This window comes from Odocoileus virginianus, chromosome 6, assembly GCF_023699985.2.
Source record: "Odocoileus virginianus isolate 20LAN1187 ecotype Illinois chromosome 6, Ovbor_1.2, whole genome shotgun sequence".
Classification (NCBI taxonomy): Eukaryota; Metazoa; Chordata; class Mammalia; order Artiodactyla; family Cervidae; genus Odocoileus; species Odocoileus virginianus.
Window position 1 is genome coordinate 79544976 of NC_069679.1, and position 16608 is coordinate 79561583.

General features: G+C 46.9%; 1 protein-coding gene across 4 annotated transcripts in view; it reads right to left on the minus strand.

Moving 5' to 3' along the window:
* Nucleotides 1–262, minus strand: part of STON2 (stonin 2) — a 159409-nt gene extending 159147 nt beyond the window's left edge. For 3 of the 4 annotated variants that reach the window (XM_070469734.1, XM_070469730.1, XM_070469731.1), the window contains exon 1: nucleotides 96–260. The gene's annotated coding sequence lies outside the window, so the exon portion shown is untranslated. Of the gene's footprint in view, nucleotides 1–95 lie in introns of all 4 variants that reach the window. The other variant, XM_070469735.1, reaches the window with a different exon arrangement.
* Between the last annotated feature and the right edge of the window lie 16346 nt (nucleotides 263–16608).

The following is a 16608-nucleotide window of genomic DNA, read 5'->3' on the forward strand; positions in this document are numbered from 1 at the left end:
CGCGGCGCTATGACCTCGCGGCCGGCCCGCCCCCCGCCCGCTCCACCCGCGGGGGCCCCTAGCGCGGTCGGCCTCCCCGCGCGGGGAGCAGCTACCTGCGGCGCGGCGCGCAGAGTCCCGAGGGTCCGCCGGAAGGTGGCTGCGGCTCAGCGGGCGGCGCCGGCCCGGGGGCGCCCCCGTCTCGCCGCGCGATCCTCCCCGCCGCGCTCGCTCCGGGGCGGCCCGGCCGCCGGCTCCGAGTCCGAGCTCGTTCTGCGCCCCGCCGCGCTGGGCGCCGCTCCCGCCGCTTCGGATTGGCCGTGGCGCGAGCCCGAGCCGGGCGCTGACTGGCCGGCCGGGCGGTGGGCGGGCCCGACGCGGCGCGGACCCGCCCCCACCCCGACCCCCCGCGCCGCAGCCCGTGGCGTCCTCGCTGCGCACGGAACCTGGAGCTCGGAGCCAGAAGCTGCAACCCCGGCCCAGGCGCGCGGCCTTGGGGTGCAGGGGCTGGGGACGACCCAGGAGGCTGTCCCACAGCCCGTGTCGAGGCTGCACGGTGCGAATCGCTGCTCCCCCGGTCTCACTCTTATATGAGCTTTTCACTCCGCGTTCATTTAACGCTTTTACTATCAGTTCAGTTCAGTCGCTCAGTCGTGTCCGACTCTCTGCGACCCCATGGACTGCAGCACGCCAGGCCTCCCTGTCCATCACCAACTCCCAACTGAGTTGGTGATGCCATCCAACCACCTCATCCTCTGTCGTCCCCTTCTCTTCCCATCCTCAGTATTTCCCAGCATCAGGGTCTTTTCAAATGAGTCAGTTCTTTGCGTCAGGTGGCCAAAGTATTGGAATTTCAGCTTCAGCATCAGTCCTTCCAATGAATATTCAGGACTAATCTCCTTTAGGATGGACTGGTTGGATCTCCTTGCAGTCCAAGGGACTCTCAAGAAACTTCTCCAACACCACATTTCAAAAGCATCAGTTCTTCGGAGCTCAGCTTTCTTTATAGTCCAACTCTCACATCCATACATGACTACTGGAAAAACCATAGCTTTGACTAGACAGACCTTTGTTGGCAAAGTAATGTCTCTGCTTTTTAATATGCTGTCTTGGTTGGTTTTACTTTATATACATATATATATATATAGGCATACTCTCTCTCTCTCTCTCTCTCTCTCTCTATATATATATATATATATATATATATATATAAGCTATAGGATTATAGCTGTTAATCTTATTGACCACCTGATTCGAAGAACTGACTCATTGGAAAAGACCCTGATGCTGGGAAATATTGAAGGTGGGAGGAGAAAGGGACGACAGAGGATAAGATGGTTGGACAGCATCACCAACTCTAAGGACATGAGTTTGGGTAAACTCTGGGAGTTGCCAATAGACAATGAGGCCTGGCATGCTGCAGTCCATGGGGTCGCAGAGAGTCGGACACGACTGAGTGACTGAACTGACTGAACTAATACACACACACACACACACACACACAGGCATAGGACGCAGGGCAGTAGCTCATAAACAGTGGGCAACAAATTGTGTTTCTATACTCAGGTCGTACTTGACATACAGTCTTTGTGGAGCTTGCAAAGGGTAAGCGACTTGTCCAAGCTTGCAAAGGGTAAGTGATTTGTCCAAGGTCCTCATCACGTTAAGTGATTACTAAGGATGAGGACAGTGAGGCCTTCCTCAACAAGGAATCTTTACCTAGCTATGGAGATGAGTCTGAACAATAATAACAACAACCCAAATGTTTCCATGATGCATCGTATTCACCAGTCAGGTTTCCAAGTACTTTGCATATATTAATTCAGAAATACATATAACAGCTGTCATAAGGGTGCACACAGGTCCCTTGCGGACAAGAGACATCAGCTCTGAGTACTAGAGATTTTCATCTAGAAGACAGTCACCCTGTGTTGTAATGGAGAGGCACAAATGAGAATGGAGAGCAACTGTCAGGAATTAAAACTGTCCACATCTTCATTTCTTCTCCCATTTCATGGTCTTTAGTCCACCCAACATTCTCTCACACCTGCAATGAATTTTTCTAAAGAATAAAATCAACCACTCTAAATCAGGGTGCTCCCAGAACTTTGTTCTACCACTCACCAAAGGACCCCACCCCATCCCAAAACACCCAGCTAGATGTTGAGTATAAACAAATAGCACAGTTTCTATTTTACCCTTGACTTTGGTTGCAGGAATGTCTGCTTGACAGCAAGTATATAACCATTTCCCTACAGGCATTTCCCCTAGTTCTTTTCTCCTGTGTTGGCAGAACCCTTGAGAGAGAAATTTAGTTTAGTAGAGAAGTTAAAAGACCCTGGTGAAAGCCAACTTGACCCATTCTAAAGAGCCTGATTTTTGCCCTAAGGATTAAGTATTACTCGCTCAGTTGTGTCTGACACTTTGTTACCCCATGAGCTGTATGTAGCCTGCCAGGCTCCTCTGTTCATGGGATTCTCCAGGCAAGAATACTGGAGTGGGTTGCCATTTCTTTCTCCAGGGGGTCTTCCTGTTCCAGGGATCAAACCCGGATCTCCTGCACTGCAGGTGGATTCTTTAGCATCTGAGCCATCGGGGAGTAAGCTGAAACACAGTTACTTTGAAGAGCCCAAGACCCTTGGAGAAAATGAGCTCAGTTTTCTCCAGTTTGCATTAATGGATAAGCACTCAGTTAACTTCATACTGAAAAGATGTATTGGTTTAGTGAAGCCTTACCTGGTAAAAATGAGGGCACAATGGGCTGTATGAGGAAGTTTCTTTCACCAGCATTCCTCCCAAGCACCAGGAGCTCCCTTTCCATGGCTGTGGCTTTTGGTAAAGCAGAATTTCCATTTGGATTGATCATGCAGTCACTCCGAAGAAAAGAGGCTCCTTCAGCCAAAGAACTAGGCTGACCCCAGGTGATTTCTTAAATTGATCACTCTTGGTCCCATCACACTGAACTCAGCCCCCTTGGAAGGATACATGGAAGACTCTGGTTTCCTGGGACTTCCCTGGTGGTCCAGTGACTAAGACTCCTGGCTCCCAATGCAGAGGGCCTGAGTTCAACCCCTGATCAGGGACTAGATCCAACATGCTGCAACTAAGAGTTTATAAATAAATTTTTTTTTTTTTTTTTTCAAAAAGAATCTGGATTCCATCACATTCACTCTGAAATCTTCCTTTGGTGGGAACTCTTTGTGTATCCATCTCTCATCCCTGTCTCCTCTAGCAAAATGTTTTGCTTGGTTCTGCTTCCTGTGTGGCATTTCTTCCCTGGCTACTTAGCACTCAAGACAACTAAAATAGCTCTTCCTCCATGAGGCCGTCTTTAACTCCCCCAAGCAAAGATAGGATCCCCTCACCTGTGTTATATCTTCATGACAGCATTCTAGTTTACCTGACTGTCACCCAGTGGGAGGTAATACGTATTCAGTAAACATGATCTGATTGACTAAAGTCCTTAACAGGTTAACAGGGTGGCATTAAGGAGACTGGGGCCACATCCTTATCCTGGTCAACAGGGCATCCTCCAGGTCCAAACTGGTGTGGGTCAAAGTGATCACCAACCTAACCCAATAGTGAGCAAGTTGTTTCCATATATGAAGCAGTATCAAGTAAAGAAAACAATACTTCTCTCTTAAATATATGCAAAATAAAATGGTGCAGCTGATTTAGAAAAGAGTTTGGAGGTTCCTGAAAGAATTAAACATAGATTTATGTTATTATCCAGTAATTTTGCTTCTAAAGTATATTCAAGAGAATTTAAAATATATGTGCATGCAAAAGTGTGTACACAGATGTTCAGTTTAGTTCAGTTGCTCAGTCATGTCCAACTCTTTGCGACTCCATGCACTGCAGCACACTGGGCTTGCCTGTCCATCACCAACTCCTGGAGTCCACCCAAACTCATGTCCATTGAGTTGGTGATGCCATCCAGCCATCTCATCCTCTGTCGTCCCCTTCTCCTCCTGCCTTCAATCTTTCCCAGCATCAGGGTCTTTTCAAATGAGTCAGCTCTTCGCATCAGGTGGCCAAAGCTTTGGAGTTTCAGCTTCAGCATCAGTCCTTCCAATGAACACCCAGGACTTATCTCCTTCAGGATGGACTGGTTGGATCTCCTTGCAGTCCAAGGGACTCTCAAGAGTCTTCTCTAACACCACAGTTCAAAAGCATCAATTCTTCAGCACTCAGCTGTCTTTACAGTTCAATTCTCACATCCATACATGACTACTGGAAAAACCACAGCTTTGACTAGACAGAACTTTGTTGCCAAAGTAATGTCTCTGCTTTTTAAGATGTTCAGAGAGGCATTATTCATAACAGCTGAAAAAGGCAAGCATCTCAACATTTATCAACTGATGAATGGATAAACAAAATGAGATGCATACATATGATAGAATACTATACAGCTGTAGAAAGGAGTGGATAGTGATACATGCTACAATATGGATGAACCCTGAAAACACTGTGCTAAGTGAAAGAAACCAGAGACCCAAAGGGCATTATATTGTATGATACCATTTAGATGACATTTCTAGATTGGGAAGATTTATGGAGACCCAAAGCAGATTAGTGGTGGCCAAGTGTCTTAGGGAAAGAGAAATGGTGAGTGGCTGCTTAATTGATCTGGGGTTTCCTTTTGTGGTGACAAAAGTGTTCTAGAATTAGATAATGCTTATGGCTGCACAACTTTGTGAATGTATTAAAAATCACTGAATCTTTTTTTTTTTTTTTTTTTTCAAAAAGTCTACACCACGCATTCCAAGAGTGTAGAAACTGTCAACGAAGGAAACATCAGTTAAATCCTAAAGTGTAGTAGCTAAAAGTATAAAAGTGTAGAGAAACAGAAAAGCCTATGTAAAAGTTAAAAGTCAGATTGTCTTCCCCTCCTGTTGCAGCTTTAAACAACAGATCTTTTAAGATCTGCATTGTCCAACTGAACATTCTATGGTAACGGACCTGAGCTATTTATTATGAAAGCCACTAGGCATATGTGGCTATTGGATACTTGCAATGTGGTTAGTGCAACTGAAGAACTGAATTTTCAATTGTATTTAAATAGCTACGTGTGGTTAGTGGCTACTTCCCTGGCAGGGTAGCTTTTGCTGGTTTAGAGGACTTAAAGCCAGCTTCACTAGCAGTTTGGGAAGCTACTTCAGGGCGTGGGAATGGGAGAGTCTGTCCTTCTGTCCCAAAGCCTAGCTCAGCCCTGTATCCAGGAGACATCCTTCAATACAGTCTCACTCCTCCCCATCTCCTCCCTTCTGTGAACTCTTGATGAACTTCTATCAATAATACAGTCCTTAGTTTTGTCTTTATGCAAGGTGCTTCCATTCTGCAAATATTAATGGACCAAACGCCATGAAGAATTCTGGGGAGAGCAAGGTCTGCAGACAGCGTCAGCCACATTCTGAGGACTGGCCTCAAAAAGGCTGAGAAAAAGAAAAGAGAAGAGAAATCCTCTCCCGGGATCTGATTGCTTCCCTTCTTTTCCTCCAACATCTCCTTCTCACACACACAATACTCTTCCAAGCGGGAAATCTTGCTATTAAGATGCTGAAGAGAAGCTGAAGAATCCTTATTTAGATTTCCAGTTTCCCACTCAAGCCTTTTAATGTCCTTAATTCCTTCAGCACACCTTCCAATTCACATAGCTCTTTCCCTTCTGCGAACTTTCATTGACTTTGAAATTAATAGAACGTAATGACTTTCTAAGTGTTCTTCTGTTTTGTGGGGTCCCCACTGCAAGATTTATTTGTTACAGAAATGCTTATTGAACTCCTGCTTATTTTTGTGCCGGAATAGTCGCGGGGGGCTATTATGGTCGTGGATAAAAAGACAGACAGGGTCACTGGGCAGCTGAGAGCCTAGTGAGAAGGCACACAGACACTGGTCCACAGAGCTTGGCTTAATATTTATTTATTTATTGCCACACCATACGCCTTGTAGGATCGTAGTTCCCCTACCAGGGATTGAACTACAGGCCCCAGCATTGAAAGCACGGAGTCCTAACCACTGGACAACCAGGTAATTTCCAAGTTTGGTTTACATGTGTTGGAAGGTTCACTGAACACATGGGGCAAGGAACAAATGAGTAGACATAGAGAAATCAGGGAAAGCTTCTCAGAGGGGTGACATTTGAACTGAAGGAATTTGAAAGATGAATACAAATTTTTGAAACATTTTTTTTTTAAAGTAAGATGCTTTTTTATTTTTTAAGGGAGGTATCAGTTCAGTTCAGTCGCTCAGTTGTGTTCAACTCTTTGCAACCCCATGGACTGCAGCAGGCCAGGCCTCCCTGTCCTTCACCAACTCCCAGAGTTTACTCAAACTATGTCTATTGAGTCGGTGATGCCATCCAACCATCTCATCCTCTGTCATCCCCTTCTCCTCCTACCTTCAATCTTTCCCAGCATCAGGGGCTTTTCAAATGAGTCAGCTCTCCGCATCAGGTGGCCAAAGTATTGGAGTTTCAGCTTCAGCATCAGTCCTTCCAATGAATATTCAGGACTGATTTCCTTTAGGATGGACTGGTTGGATCTCCTTGCAGTCCAAGGGACTCTCAAGAGTCTTCTCCAAAACCACAGTTCAAAATAGTTAACATTATATTAGTCACAGGTTAGCAACTGAAAAACAATAACAACAATATAATGAACCAATGTTTGTATATATTGTGAAATGATGGTCAATTCTTAAAATGTAAGATGTGATTTTTTTCTTTATAACTTAAAAAAATTTTTAATTCATTTATGTATAAATTTACCTCCCAAAGTTGGATTTGAGGCAGCATGTCAGGAAAAGCTTTGGGGACCAATGTTTGAAAGAATGCTTTAGCATCAAAGTCCAGCTCAGAGTCTATGGCCATGGTTTTCATTGCTAACAATGGTGTTAACTGGACATTCACTCTGGCTGCCCTCAAGGCTTAATCCTGAGAGCAAAACAGAATACATATGAGACTCTCTGATCGGAGGGAGTTGAAAATGTATCACCTGTACTATTGCAATATTCTTCTTACTAGTCTCTTGTGTTTAATCTTACTTTCTTCTATTCCAGTGGATCCTAAATTCCAGTCATCTGTGTTCAACTGTACATTCTTGCAGATGTACAAAATTCTGCATGTATCAGCTGTACTTGTTGTTATTGATGTTTAGTCGCTAAGTCGTGTCTGATTCTTCTGTGACCCCGTGGGCAGAGAAGCCTGGTGGGCTGAAGTTTGCCATTTCCTTCTCCAGGGGATCTTCCCAACCCAGGGATCAAATCCGTGTCTCCTGCATTGCAGGCAGATTCTTTCCCTCTGAGCCACCCGGGAAGCCCCTATCAGCTGTACTAGTATACCCTTACCTGTTTTTTTAAATTCATCTCATTTTGCTCAACTTTATTGAAAAGGAGTTTTATATCATTATCATCAATGAAAAACCAGTATCACTTGCCATAAATAGAATATTAACCACACAAAAATTAGTAGAATGAAAATAAAGCCATGTTATCTAATCTTAGCTGGGTATTGTTGGCTTCTGAAAGTTCTGAGTTTAGGGTCCTGCTTTTTCTTCGCTCAAAAGGAAGAGTACCAAGATTTAGGGCTTCCCTGATGGCTGAGATGGTGAAGAGTCCGCCTACAATGTGGGAGACCAGGCTTTGATCCCTGAGTTGGGAAGATCCCTGGAGGTGGGCATGGCAACCCACTGCAGTATTCTTGCCTGGAAAATTCCATGGACAAAGGAGCTTGGTGGGCTACAGTCCATGGGGTCACAAAGAGTCAGACAAGACTGAGCGACTAAACACAGTACATCAAGATTTAGAGGGGTATTAAAGACACACCTTAGGAAGCATCACTACGAACAAAGCTGGTGGAGGTGATGGAATTCCAGTTGAGCTATTTCAAATCCTAGAAGATGATGCTGTGAAAGTGCTGCACTCAATATGCCAGCAAATTTGGAAAACTCAGCAGTGGCCACAGGACTGGAAAAGGTCTGTTTTCATTCCAATCCCTAAGAAAGGCAATTCCATAGAATGCTCAAACTAATGCACAATTGCACTCATCTCACACGCTAGTAAAGTAATGCTCAAAATTCTCCAAGCCAGGCTTCAGCAATACGTGAACCAAGAACTGCCAGATGTTCAAGCTGGTTTTAGAAAAGGCAGAGGAACCAGAGATCAAATTGCCAATATCCGATGGATCATTGAAAAAGCAAGAGAATTCCAGAAAAACATCTATTTCTGCTTTATTGACTATGCCAAAGCCTTCGACTGTGTGGATCACAATAAACTGTGGAAAATTCTGAAAGAGATGGGCATACCAGACCACCTGACCTGCCTATTGAGAAACCTGTATGCAGGTCAGGAAGCAACAGTTAGAACTGGACATGGAACAACAGACTGGTTCCAAATAGGAAAAGGAGTATGTCAAGGCTGTATATTGTCACCCTGCTTATTTAACTTATATGCAGAGTACATCATGAGAAATGCTGGACTGGAAGAAGCATAAACTGGAATCAAGATTGCCGGGAGAAATATCAATAACCTCAGATATGCAGATGACACCATCCTTATGGCAGAAAGTGAAGAGGAACTGAAAAGCCTCTTGATGAAAGTGAAAGAGGAGAGTGAAAAAGTTGACTTAAAGCTTAACATTCAGAAAACTAAGATCATGGCATCTGGTCCCATCACCTCATGGCAAATAGATGGGGAGACAGTAGAAACAGTGTCAGACTTTATTTTTTTTGGGCTCCAAAATCACTGCGGATGGTGACTGCAGCCATGAAATTAAAAGACGCTTACTCCTTGGAAGGAAAGTTATGACCAAATTAGATAGAATATTAAAAAGCAGAGACATTACTTTGCCAACAAAGGTCCATCTGGTCAAGGCTATGGTTTTTCCAGTGGTCATGTATGGATGTGAGAGTTGGACTGTGAAGAAAGCTGAGCACTGAAAAATTGATGCTTTTGAACTGTGGTGTTGGAGAAAACTCTTGAGAGTCCCTTGGACTGCAAGGAGATCCAATCATTCCACCCTAAAGGAGATCAGTCCTGGGTGTTCATTGGAAGGACTGATGCTGAAGCTGAAACTCCAATACTTTGGCTACCTCATGCGAAGAGTTGACTCATTGGAAAAGACCCTGAAGCTGGAAGGGATTGGGGGCAGGAGGAGAAGGGGACAACAGAGGATGAGATGGCTGGATGGCATCACCAACTTGATGGGCATGAGTTTGAGTAAACTCCGGCAGTTGGTGATGGACAGGGAGGCCTGGCAAGCTGCAATTCATGGAGTCGCAAAGAGTCAGACACGACAGAGCGACTGAACTGAACTGAAAGACACACTGGCACCACTCTGATAATTTCTCCTTGACTAAATCAAGCAAACAGACTGAAAGATAATTGGAAAAAGAATAATTCTCACACTATATGAACCAATGAAATTTATTGCCCCTTTTGCATACTACTTAAAATCTGCTTCTGCATCAAGTAAAATCAGCTCATCACAGGTACTACATAAACACTGTCCTGATCCATCTGGCCCAGAGCTATTACAATGATCTAACCTATAAATGTTATCATTTCTCTCTCTTCTCCAAAATCCTTCAATGACTCTGTACTACCAGGTCTTCTCTTGAACTCCAGGTTCTAATCAGTACATTCCTAGAAGGTAGTCTCTCTCAGGGTCACCCACACCCCTGCCTGCCTCATACCGCCCAGAGGGGAGGACAGGGTGAATGAGAACAAGCTCATTCACACGAGGAATGTCCATCCCTTATCCAAACAGCTTAAGATCTGACCAGGGAGAGCACAATGTCACCATGTTGATCAGAGGCAGAGGACATCAACCAGAAAAGCCTGTAGGCATTGTGGAAAATGGGCTGGAAAGCCCCAGGAGAAAGCAGGCATCGCCACCCTGGGGGCCTGATGGGGAGCTCACAGACAGGAGTGGTCACTGCCCCAGGCGCCAGCTCGGAGTTGAAAAAATGCCTCAGGTAGACCAGAGGCAGCACCTAGTTGCAATATTGCCAGCCGAGACTAATGCCTGGGTTCACCTGTGCAGCTCAACCCAAAATTCCGGAAGTGAACTGTCCGCAGCCCCGAGCTCTAAACTTACCCTGTGTGTGATTTGAGTGAGTCATCCAAAATCTGCATACCAGGACCATTCTGGCCGTCTGTCTCATGCGATCCTACGAAAGAAACAGTGCACAGGCCAGTGAAGCGATCCATGCTCCAGGCCAGCCTCCTGGGTAGAGAAGATGGCTACAGGGTTCCAAAAAGACCCTAGCAGGACGAATCTGACAGCTCTTTGCAGCTCTGGTCAATTGCATGTGCACCTATAGAGTCCAAGAGTCAATCGTGTCCAACTCTGTGACCCTATGACTGCCAGGCTCCTCTGTCCATGGGATTCTCCAGGCAAGAATGCTGAAGTGGGTTGCCATTCTCTTCCCCAGGGGATCTTCCTTACCCAGGGATCAAACCTGAGTTTCTTGTATCTCCTGCATTGGTGGGCAGGTTCTTCCCCACTAGCACCACCTGGGAAGCCCCCAAGAGCACTTACAAGGGGAGAAAAGGGGACAGACAGGGCCTGACCCAGGCTCAAGGTACCCCACCCAGATAGCACTTTCAGCCCCACCAGTCTCAGGCACCAAAGTGGAAAATCGTGAGGAAGGCATTCCAAAACAGGACCCTGAGGCCTGGAGTCTGGGTCAATACCCCATCTGCCTGGTGTAAGGACAGTACTGTCAGTCATATACCTACTTTTCACTGTTGAGGCTTAAAAATTCATATACTGGACTAATTTGTCCAGCCTCCTTTGCACCTAGGGAAGGCCATGTTGCTTAGTTCTAGCGAATGAGATGTAAGAGGCAGTTTACCAGATGCGAAGGAGAGGGTGTTTGAGAAAAATTCTCCTCCATGATTTAAATGAAAGCCTCTTTCCCTGCCCAGTCTACTTTTTTCCCTTCTTTGAGTGTGCTTTACTGAAGATGAGATACATGGAGCTGCGGCAATCATTTTGTGCTCACAAGGCAGCAAGCCTAAAATAAAGCCAAAAGTCAAGGATGAAAGAGCAGAAAGAAAGAACCTAGTTGCTTTTGCTGTCACCAAGCATCATACCTTGGAACTTCCAAGACCTGGTTGGAAGATGTGTAATTCTATCTTAATAAGGTTGCTGAGATTCAAATGAGATTATACACCTGGGAGTCCTTCATAATGTACATTGATTGTGTGGAGATATGTGTTATTTTTACTTGTCTCATTTGACAGGAAATCTTTTTAGCTTTTTAGGGGAAAATTAAATGACTCCGTCCCCTGCCCCCTAACACACACACACACACACACACACACACACACACACACACACAGAATAAAGAGACACTATAGGACTTTTGTTGAAAGGGAGAGCTCATTTCAGACAGCCTAGAATTGACACCCAGCTCAGCCACCTCCTGGTATCCTGGGCTGATTCCAGAGCCCCAGTCCCTTATTTATATGTAGGGATAATAATATACCTACATCCCCAGAGGACTTGGGGGAGTATTAAATGCGACGATGCCTATAAAGAATTTAGCACTGTGCCTAGCAAATGGTGGCCTTCCCAGGCGGTGCAGCGGTTAAGAATCTACCTGCAATTCGGGAGATGCAGGTTTGATCCTTGGGTCAGGAAGATCACCTAGAGAAGGAAATGGCAGCCCACTCCAGTATTTTTGCTGGGATAACCTCACATATAGAGGATGGCAGGCTACAGTCCACAGCATCACAAAGAGTCAGACATGACTGAGTAACTGAACACACACACATACTGGCACATAGTAGGTGCTTGACAAATATTTAATATTATTACAATTTTACTACATGGATGTCTGTAGCTACAGATCTCCTGGATCAGCCCTGCTCTGCACGAAAAAGGAGTTATGAGAAAACATTTTGAAAGGAAGCTCGCCTGAGGCTGCAGTGATATGTGAGAGTATCTGGCATTTGAGAGGCAAAACAGCAGGTGGGCAAGAGCGGAGTGTTGGGAGCCAGGTGGCTTGGCTGTGAGTCCTGGCTCAGTCACTTAATGGTTATTGACAAGTTATTTAGTCTGTCTGTGCCTCAGTTTCTTCACATCTGAAATGGGCTCTTGCGAGGAGTGCATGAGTTAAGGCACATCATGTGTTTAGGGTGGTGGCTGGCACATGGTGTTAGGAATTACTACATATCATTCATATTAAGTTTCTGAGTTAATTTAAAATTCAAAATAAAGTTTGTTCTTGAAAATCCCAGTTGGCTTTTATTTCAAGATGACTGGGTCGGGGGCGGGTGGATAAAAGAGCACAGAGATACATCTGATGTCTTTGTGGCTTACCTGTCCTGGCCCCTTTGCCTAAAATCCACCCTCCCTTTTTCTGGCCCATAAAACCACCACATATTCTCCACTCCCCAAGGCCAGGGCTTGCTCTCTTACGCTTCTGTCCCTCAAATTGGATTCATCTCTCCTTTCACTGCCCAGTTGTAAATTTCCCGACATCTGTAACAAATGTTTTTTCCGTGGAAAGGTGACGGAAAGGGGGATGTTTTAAACTCTTGGCAGTTTGCGGACAAATACAGAGCCATAGTTCACACTGGAATTCGTGCCTCCCTCTCCAAAGATGAAGGGATTATCAGAAGACTTGGGCAGACGGGGCTTCTCAACACCAGGAGGAAAAAAACACCCAGAATAACAATCTGATCTTTCATGGGAAAGAGCTCCAGGCCCCAAGACAGCATCCTGAGGAGGAGGAGATGTACCGTTGAGTGAGCGCAAGTAAGGTTTGGACCCTGCACAGCCTCTGTTTCAGTCCCAGTTCTGTCATTTAATAGCTGTGTGACCTTTGAACCATACATCCCTGAACCTATTCTCTCACCTATAAAATGAGGGTAATACCAGCCTCCAGGGGTAATCCTGATGATGAAATGAGATACTAATGCAATGCCTGGCACTTAGAAAATGCTTCATGTTTGTTAAGCGACTGGAAAGGGCTATGAAAAACCAGTACTGTTGTTGGATGGACATATGTAAAGCCCAAAAGCCCAGTAAGGCTTCACATCGCCCAGCCCTTCCGGTGATCACAGACCAGTCCCCAAATTGTCCCGGAGGCCTTCACACAGCTCCTCCTACCCTCCAGCTGAGGTTGATCTGCAACTGAGAAGCCCAGACGGGTGGAGACTTGGCATTCCCCCCCTTCCCCAGACCCTTCTCTTCTCCAGCTGGCACAGAAACGCTCCACATTTGCAGCCTCCACGGCGATTACGAGAACCTACTCCCTTGTATTGTTTTTCTTCTCCGAACAAGGGAGCAAGCACATGATTGCAACAGGAAAAACAACTCTGGAATTGGACACTGTCTGGACTGGTCCCCGTGTCTGAGCCCCTGGAAAGATGCACGATGCTGATGGGATGGGGGGTGAGTTGGACAAGCAGCTCATGCTCGCCGCAGGCGGGCCACAGAGCAGGCTGCATTTCAGGGCGAGAAACAGCACAATCCCAGCAAACGCGGAGCTCGTAATATTCACTGGGGCAACGGATCAGCGCTTTGCAGGCGTCGTCAAGCTTAATCATCTCACAGCTGCCCCAGAGGAGCATTTTTATCTTCATTAGATCAGTGAGGCGAATGAGGCTCAGAGAGGTTAAGGGGGTCTCTGGGGGCCACACAGGAGTCAGGGACTTTGTGAGCGTTTCACTCCTTTCTGCAAGCCCTCAGAGCCTGCTTCTCTCCCAGCCCCTGCCTACAGCAACACTTCCAAACCCCCGGGAGCGCTAAGTCCTGTCTGATTCTTTGTGACCCCGTGGACTGTAACCCGCCAGGCTCCTCTGTCCATGGGATTCTCCAGGCAAGAAGACTGGAGTGGGTTGCCATGCCCCCTCCAGGGGATCTTGCTGACTCATGGATCAAACCCCTCTTCTCTTAGGGCATCCTGCGTTGGCAGGAGGGTTCTTTACCACTAGCGCCACCTGGGAAGCCCTCCAAACCCTCAAGAAGGAAAGAAAGTGAAATCGCTCAGTCGTGTCCGACTCTTTGCGACCCCATGGACTGTATCCTACCAGGCTCCTCCATCCATGGAATTATCCAGGCAAAAATACTGGAATGGGTTGCCATTTCCTTCTCCAGGAGATCTTCCTGACGCAGGGATCAAAGCTGGGTCTCCCACATTGCAGGCAGATGCTTTACCATCTGAACCACCAGGGAGTCCAAACCTTCAAGCGCACCCAAATCTCCTGGGACCGGGCGGAAATGCAGGTTCTGATTCACTAGGGTCGCGGGTGGGGCCTGAGATTGCATTTCTAGCACATTTCCCAGGGCTGCTGCGGATCAGGACACTTGAGTTAGACCAGTGGTCTGGACCTTGGCTGCCTCTCGAATCACCTGCAAAAGGCTGATGGCGACCTCACCCGAGAGATTCCGATCCTGCAGGTCTGGGACGCAGCCGGCGCGAGGATTCCCCCGAGCCGGAGTGTGTGTCACCGGGGCGAGCCCGCCACTCTGGAGGGAGGAAGTGTCTGTGGGCTCCCGAGGACACCGGGTCACCCCGGGCGCCCCTTTTGGTCCCCGCAGAGGCGTCCAGGGCTGGGGTCGTGCCAGGCCTTGAGGAGGCCTCTGGCAGCCGGCTTCCAGCGGGGAGGAGGCCAGAGCCGCCACCTGTCTCCTTGAAATAGGTCGCAGCTGTGCGGGGTGACCTCACCGCCTCTGGCTTCTGCCACCGGCCAGGGGGCGATCGGGAAAGCTCTCTCCCCAGGTCCCAGATTCAAGGCGGCTCCGGGCTCCCCCGGCGGCGTCTGGCAGGAGCTCCCCCGCGCGGGGCAGCTGTGGCGCCGGGCGGGGGGACTCCGGGGAAGGGCGCGCCCCCCACCCACCCGGGAAACCCCGGCCCCCCGCCGCACATACACACACCCCGGGGCTGCGCTGTGAGCGCCAGTGACAGCCTTAGGCAGCTTTCCTCTCCAACACTGGGGGATGGTGAAATCACAAGTCCTCCTCCTCCCCCCTTTAAGTGATGTGTAAACAAACAAATGCGCTTCCTGGTGGCTCAGACTGTAAAATCTCCTGCTTGCAATGCTGGGAGACCCTGGTTCGATCCCTGGGTTGGGAAGATTCCCTGGAGAAGGAAATGGCAGCCCACTCCAGTATTCTTGCCTGGAAAATTCCATGGATGGAGGTCCATGGGATCGCAAGAGTCGGACAAGACTGAGCGACTTCACTTTCACTTTTCCCTGGTGGCTGAGCTGGCAAAGAATCTGCCGGCATTGCGGGAGACCTGGGTTCCATCCCTGGGTTGGGAAGTTCCTCCCTGGAGGAGGGAAAGGCTACCCACTCCAGTATTCTGGCCTGGAGAATTCCATGGGCTGTATATAGTTCATGGGGTCGCAGAGGCAGACTCCAATGAGAGACCTTCACTTTCAAACAAACAAATACCAAAGTCTGTAAGTAAAAATGGAAAAATCCATCTTTTCTTCCTCTTCCACTTCCCCCAGGCAACCACAGCTAACAGTCAGGGATCTTACCTTCCATATGTTTTTTCTATGCCTAAATATGTCTTTGTACACACACTGTTGTTTAGTGGTTAAGTCGGGTCCCATTCTTTTGAGACCCCAGGGACTATAGCCCACCAGGTTCCTCCGTCCATGGAATTCTCCAGGCAAGAGTACTGGAGTGGGTTGCTATTTCCTTCTCCAGGGGATCTTCCCCACCCAGGGATGGAACCTGTGTCTCCTGCATTGCAGGCAGATTCTTTACTACCAGGGAAACCCTTGTACACACACACACACACACACACACACACACATGTAATGCTATTTTATAAACAAAAATCATCATGTAATATTATTATATATTCCCTGAATGCTCAGTGGGTAAAGAATCTGCCTGCAATGCAGGAGACCCAGGAGACGCAGGTTTGACCCCTGGGTGGGGAAGATCCCCTGGAGGAGGGCATGGTAACCCACTCCAGTATTCTTGCCTGGAGAATCCTATGGACAGAGGAGCCTGGTGGGCTATAGGACAACGGGTCGCAGAGTTGTACATGACTGAGTGACTAAGCACACAGCACACAATATTATTCTAAACACTGTCATGGATATCTTTCCCCTGTAGTTACATGTACTCATAAATTATTTTAGCATATGTCAAACATCTGAAAATCAGAATCTCTTGAGGGCATTTTTAAACATAGAGATTGAGAGGTCTCATCCCAGACAGACTGAATCAGAGCAAGTGTCTCAAATGGCTCTTTTTTTTTTTTAATTTTAAATGCTTGAAAAACTGAGATTATAATTCATATGTAACATGGTATTCATTTTAGGTATACGATATCTCTAGTGGGTTTTATGGAAAATGTCTTGCCTTTTTAATAGTTGCACATGTCTCACAGAAGAAGCTGGACCTCAGCTACTGAACATTTAGGTTGTTTTCAGCTCTTTTCTTCATGCTATAGACAGTATTACAAACATATGCCCATTGTATAGGTATCTATATGTGTGTGTTTCTGTAGGATAAATTTGTGGAAGAGCTAAGTCTTAGGCTTACCTAGAACTTCTTTTCCTTCTCAGAATGCTCATGGTTAAAACACAGAAACTCATAGTAGGACAGAAACTGAAAACCTACATAATCAGGACCCGTACTGCCCCATGGAAATA